We start from the raw sequence: 6728 nt of genomic DNA, 5'->3' as shown, positions 1-6728 counted from the left end.
TGTGTCGCCGTACATAGGCCAATTTCGAACAACATCAACATTGTCTCCCTATCTATACGCCATTTATGTACACAAACCACCCCTCTCGCCCCTTCTCTATATCTATGTTCGTCGCTAGCTCTCTCTCTCTCTCTCTCTCTCTCTCCCTCTCTCTCTCACTCGCTCTCACACCCCTCTCCCCCACACACACTCGATGTCTCTGCCAAATAGTTTGCTCCCCCTGCCCGCACCGATGCTATCCCGCTACTACACATGTCACACCATTCCCCCTTCCCTTATACTAGGTTTACATCATTAGTGGTCTCTCTACTCCACATACACACACTCCCTCTCACACACAAACGCGTGCACACACACACACACGCACACACAAACACCCATTTATCTGGATCCTCATCTCTCCCCATGTCCGCATGTGTATCTCACACACTCACTCACTAATTATGTATATGTGTCTCCACGTTACACAACACAAAGCCCCATGTACATATATCTCTCTATCCTCCACACACATAGACACAAAGAATCTGTTATCATTGCCTCAGCCTCTAACATATCACACACGCACACTGTCTCTCTCTCTTGCAAACACGCCCAACAAGGGTTTCCCCGTGAATAACTTACCATCTATTCATCAACAGTCGTGGCAGTACGGCGAACATGAGACATGAAAAAGAATAAATCTACACGTGCTTAGACCACCTAGTATGACTACTAGGACTAGAGCAAGCCAAAAAGCGCGCCGCCGTCACCCCCTCCATATCGGCGACGGGAAAATCTTTGTTTTACACAGTCGAGAAGTCATTGTGCTAAGGCCCCACATGCCGAGGCGTTGAATAGAATGTAGATGCTAGTTTATGGAAGCAAGTATCGGTAATACGTTTGTATCTCCATACTTATATTTCTTCTCTTATAAAAAACCGAGATGGTGATGATGGTATGTGTGCCATCTTGCAGTATAGACCGTCCGATCTATATCTGACGAATGGAAATTAAACTAAAAGATACCCGCACACCTCTCCACATTTGCAGACAAGACCTTCCCTCATTCATCCTTATCTCCAACAAAACTCATTGTTGAGCAATTAAGAAAGGAAGCCTCTGGAACAAACTGGCCTGGTGGCCGCTGCCGGCTTCGTCAATCCCCATGCCTCCGCTCATTCCGACCACCAATCACCACCACACCCCACTCCTCTTCACCTCATCTCATATTTATCAAGATATCATTAGTTTTTACACATGGGATTACTCCCGCAAGGGTCAATCACAACAAGTGTTTTATAAAAAAATGCATCTTGATGTTCCGTGCAATGCACGGATCTTGCTAGTACTCCTACAGAAGACTAAGGGGTTGTTTGGTTTGTGACTAACTTTGCCAAAGATTGCCACACCTAAGGTTAGGCAAGTTTGACCAACTTAGGCAAGTGTTTGGTTCCAGCCACACTTTGGCAAGCCATACTTGGGTCCCACATGGCATAAACACAAAAAGTGTGGCAAGATTCCTTTAGGCTTGCCAACTTGTGGCTTTCATTTTGATGAACTAACCTTAGGCAAGCTTGGAAAATATGTGTGGCAAAGTGTGGCAACGCTAGGCCTAGAACCAAACAACCCCTAAGTTGGTGATGATGGTGTGTCTACCATCCGTCGTTTCTGACCATTAGATCTACATCTAACAACTGTGAGGTAAGTTGTTGCCTTTTCTCACCAACATCCCACTTGTCTACCAATTTGCAGAAAAACCCATAATTAGTATCTTAAAACCAACCACATCTCTCCCTGACCTCACCAAAACAGCCCAAGGAATGTATTCTAATTGAAACATAATATATCTCTAGTGACATTTGTATATCAAAATTAGAGTGTTTTGTATCAAGTTTGTGAATAAGTATTTTATGATTCGTTGCAACGCACATGAACATTGCTAGTATTTCCAACCATGCATTTTTTTCCTAGTATTCCATTGTTTCGAGTTTTCCATCAAGATATTAGTCACTCATGGTTGATATTTACTTTCAATCATGTACACATATGCACTATGTAACTAGCCTTGACTATTGGCTTCCAAAGCTTAACTTTCACTCCTACTTACAATATGTAGAGTATTTAACAAAAAACTACCACTTTCAACCAGCCCTAGGAAGAATCTATTGTACAAAAAATAGTAAAAACATACCCAAAATTTCTTAATCCACGCCAAAAACTACTACCTAGTACTCCTACCGATTAGGTTCGTTTAAACCCATTTATGACAGGGTTGTCCCACACGTCTGTGCTGACGAGGCAGCTTAAACCAACACATTTTGTTTGACTGTTGACACGAGGGACCCACATCTGACCTTCTATCCTGTTATTCCCCCTCAAATCATTATTTTTCCTGAACATTACTCCAAACAGTACTGATGCATGTTCGTCGGTGGCGCCAGTGATGGGCGAGTTGGCCGCCGCTCCGCCGGACGGGCCGGACACCGCGCTGGCCTCCGCACGGGTTGGCAGGTTGGCCCGAGCATGACTCACGAGCGAGCAAGCCGCCGCACTGGCCATAGCTCAAGCCAGATGGCTGGCCTTAGCGCGACACGCGTGAGCAAGCCGCCGCACTGCCGTGCCAATCTAGCTAGACAAGCAACTAGACGGAGCTATCTTGGCTAGCTAGCGGCCACGAGTGCCAGATGGAGCTGGCATCCGGGCTGCCACAACATGGGCTCCGCACTGCCGGCGGTTTTGACCTCGCCTTCTGCCGGCGGCAGTAGCTGCATCCCATGGCCGAGATGACTAGGTGGACAGGCCGGAGGTAGGAGGTCACTCGGGGATTTTTGTCCAGACTGACATGTAGTTCCCACAAGTCATAACACCCGGTCGAATAGAAGGCGTTGACTTAATGGGCGACATGGGCCCTGTTAGAGGTTAGAGTTAGATTCTAACCCCGAACTAACTCTAACCAAAGTGGTGTTTGGATGGCAGGGTTAGATTGACAACAAATGTATCCAAACAAGGCCATGGGTTGAAACGTGCCTATAACGGCACTTCGTAGAGTAGTCGCTTCTTGGTAGGACTGGTTGGTAAGAGCGTGTACAATAGTTGATAAGGTAGTCTTATCTTAAGTCCGCCACGTATGCAAGTGGTAGTAGTTTCTTGGCATTTTAGTGGTTTCTTGCATTATTAGGGGTTTCTTGTAAGGAACAATGTACGTACTACTAGCGACAAAAGGCGATTCTAGGTTGCGTTGTACTCCAACGAGTACTAATAGTGGTCGCGGGAGTGTATACCTCGTTTTGTGGGTTCGATCCCGGCCGAATGCACGGTGGCCTTTTTTTTAAATAGTAACTTTGCTGCGAGCCAATATTTTACACGGGTAGTTTGAGTTTTGAAGTCAAATGGACGTGGGGCACCACAATCTGGGTGCACTGAATAACCTAGCCACGTGAACGGGTTTTCCTTCCCAGCATCCCGTGGCTCGCGTGCTCTCCCTAGCCGCACCTCGCTTGCAGCTTCCTCATCAGCTAGTAGCATATTTAAACTAGCGCCTCCCAATTAAGCCCGAGGAGCCGAAAAAGCCTGGCAGGCATTGGGAACTGTGCAATATGGATCTGTACGTAAAGTGCTCTACTACTACTTTGTAGCTTGTGGCGTTGCACGCATGGACTTCACTCCATTATCGGCTCTCTATAAAAGAAATTCCTCTTGACGTGTTTTTTTGAAATAGAGGCAAAAGCTTTTCTTCATCTCATTCATAAAGAAGGAACTACTAACAAAGTTTGATGAGATCCATTACACCTCCACAAATGGAAGCGAAAAGCCTAGTCTCGCTGTATCAAATAACTCAAATGTTCTGCCCCCGCAGTAACCATGCTGATAAATAGGCTTCTAGTGTGTGCGTGAGAGAAGCAGCTGAGTAGGCCAGTTACGTGAGAGGAGCGGCTGAATAGAGCACCGAGAGTACCCACTAGGCCACTATGCAGGTGTACTTTCCCTGCATTGATAGTACATCGATGGTTCTAGAGAACAGTAGTACCCTCCACTTCCAACTGTAGCTCCTTGGCCCTGAGATTCAAGAGTTCAAAACTGGTGCACCATTCTAGACTAGACTAGAAGTACAGTACATCGCACTACTAGTTGAGAAAAAGTAGTACTAGTACTGCTATAGGATCTATTATGTATGCCATGCCGTGTACCAGACCTGATGTAAACCTTGCCGTAAGTTTGGTAGGTAGGTACCAAAGTAATCCCGGCAAGGAACACTGGACAACGGTCAAGAATATCCTAAAGTACCTGAAAAGGACGAAGGACATGTTTCTCGTTTATGGAGGTGACGAAGAGCTCGTCGTAAAGGGTTACGTTGATGCTAGCTTCGACACAGATCTGGATGACTCTAAGTCACAAACCGGATACGTGTATATGTTGAATGGTGGAGCAGTAAGCTGGTGCAGCTGCAAGCAGAGCGTCGTGGCGGGATCTACATGTGAAGCGGAGTACATGGCAGCCTCGGAGGCAGCACATCAAGCAATTTGGGTGAAGGAGTTCATCACCGACCTAGGAGTCATACCCAATGCGTCGGGGCCGATCAAACTCTTCTGTGACAACACTGGAGCCATTGCCCTTGCCAAGGAGCCCAGGTTTCACAAGAAGACCAGGCACATCAAGCGTCGTTTCAACTCCATCCGTGAAAATGTTCAATATGGAGACATAGATATTTGCAAAGTACATATGGATCTGAATGTCACAGATCCGTTGACTAAACCTCTCTCGCGAGCAAAACATGATCAACACCAGAACTCTATGGGTGTTCGATTCATCACAATGTAACTAGATTATTGACTCTAGTGCAAGTGGGAGACTGTTGGAAATATGCCCTAGAGGCAATAATAAAAGGGTTATTATTATATTTCCTTGTTCATGATAATTGTCTTTTATTCATGCTATAACTGTATTATCCGGAAATCGTAATACACATGTGAATACATACACCATAACATGTCCCTAGTGAGCCTCTAGTTGACTAGCTCGTTGGTCAACAGATAGTCATGGTTTCCTGACTATGGACATTAGATGTCATTGACAACGGGATCATGTCATTAGGAGAATGACGTGATGGACAAGACCCAATCCTAAGCATAGCACAAGATCGTGTAGTTCGTTTTGCTAGAGCTTTTTCCAATGTCAAGTATCTCTTCCTTCGACCATGAGATCGTGTAACTCCCGGATACCGTAGGAGTGCTTTGGGTGTACCAAACGTCACAACGTAAATGGGTGACTATAAAGGTGCACTACAGGTATCTCCGAAAGTGTTTGTTGGGTTGACACGGATCGAGACTGGGATTTGTCACTCCGTATGACGGAGAGGTATCTCTGGGCCCACTCGGTAATGCATCATCATAATGAGCTCAAGGTGACCAAGTGTTTGGTCACGGGATCATGCATTACGGTACGAGTAAAGTGACTTGCCGATAACAAGACTGAACAAGGTATTGGGATACCGACGATCGAGTCTCGGGCATGTAACGTACCGATTGACAAAGGGAATAGTATACGGGGTTGCTTGAATCCTCGACATCGTGGTTCATCCGATGACATCATCGAGGAGCATGTGGGAGCCAACATGGGTATCCAGATCCTGCTGTTGGTTATTGCCCGAGAGCCGTCTCGGTCATGTCTGCGTGTCTCCCGAACCCGTAGGGTCTACACACTTAAGGTTCGGTGACGGTAGGGTTATTAGGAAGACTTGTATGTGACTACCGAATATTGTTCGGAGTCCCGGATGAGATCCGGACGTCATGAGAAGTTCCGGAAGGGTCCGGAGGTAAAGATTTATATATGGGAAGTTGTCAAACAGACACTGGAAAGTTTCGGGGTCATGCCGGTATTGTACCGGGACCACCGGAGGGGTTCCGGGGGTCCACAGGGAGGGGCCACCCCTCCCGGGGGCCACATGGGCTATGTGGGGATAGCAGCCAGCCCCTGGTGGGCTGGGCGCCCCCCCTTGAGCCCATGCGCCTAGGGCTGGGGGGAAACCCTAAGGGGGGCGCACCCCCCTTGCTTGGGGGGCAAGCCACCCCTCCCTGGCCGCCGCCCCCCCTCTAGATCTCATATAGAGGGGCCGGCCCCCCTTGCCCCTTCCCCTATAAATAGAGGGGTGAAGGGAGGGCAGCCGCACCCAAGCCAAGGCGCAGCCCTCCCCTCCCCAACACCTCTCCTCCTTCGTAGTGTGCTCGGCGAAGCCCTGTCGAAGTACTGCTTCTCCACCATCATCACACCGTCGTGCTGCCGGTGGAGCTGTCTTCCTCAACCTCTCCTTCCTCCTTGATGGATCAAGACGGAGGAGACGTCGCCCGTACCGTACGTGTGTTGAACGCGGAGGTGCTGTCCGTTCAGCACTTGGTCATCGGTGATCTGAATCACGTCGAGTACGACTCCATCATCACCGCTCCCTCGAACGCTTCCGCACGCGATCTACAAGTGGTATGTAGATGCAAACTCACTCCCTTGACTCGTTGCTTAGATGAACTCATAGATGGATCTTGGTGAAACCGTAGGAAAAATGATAATTTTCTGCAACGTTCCCCAACAGTGGCATCATGAGCCAGGTTTATGCGTAGTTCTCTATTGCACGAGTAGAACACAATTTTGTTGTGGGCGTAGATCTTGTCAACTTGCTTGCCTCTACTAGTCTTATCTTGCTTCAGCGGTATTGTGGGATGAAGTGGCCCGGACCAACCTTACACGTACGCTTACGT

This window comes from Triticum aestivum, chromosome 1B (genome assembly GCF_018294505.1).
Source record: "Triticum aestivum cultivar Chinese Spring chromosome 1B, IWGSC CS RefSeq v2.1, whole genome shotgun sequence".
Taxonomy (NCBI): Eukaryota; Viridiplantae; Streptophyta; class Magnoliopsida; order Poales; family Poaceae; genus Triticum; species Triticum aestivum.
This window is presented reverse-complemented; position numbering follows the sequence as displayed.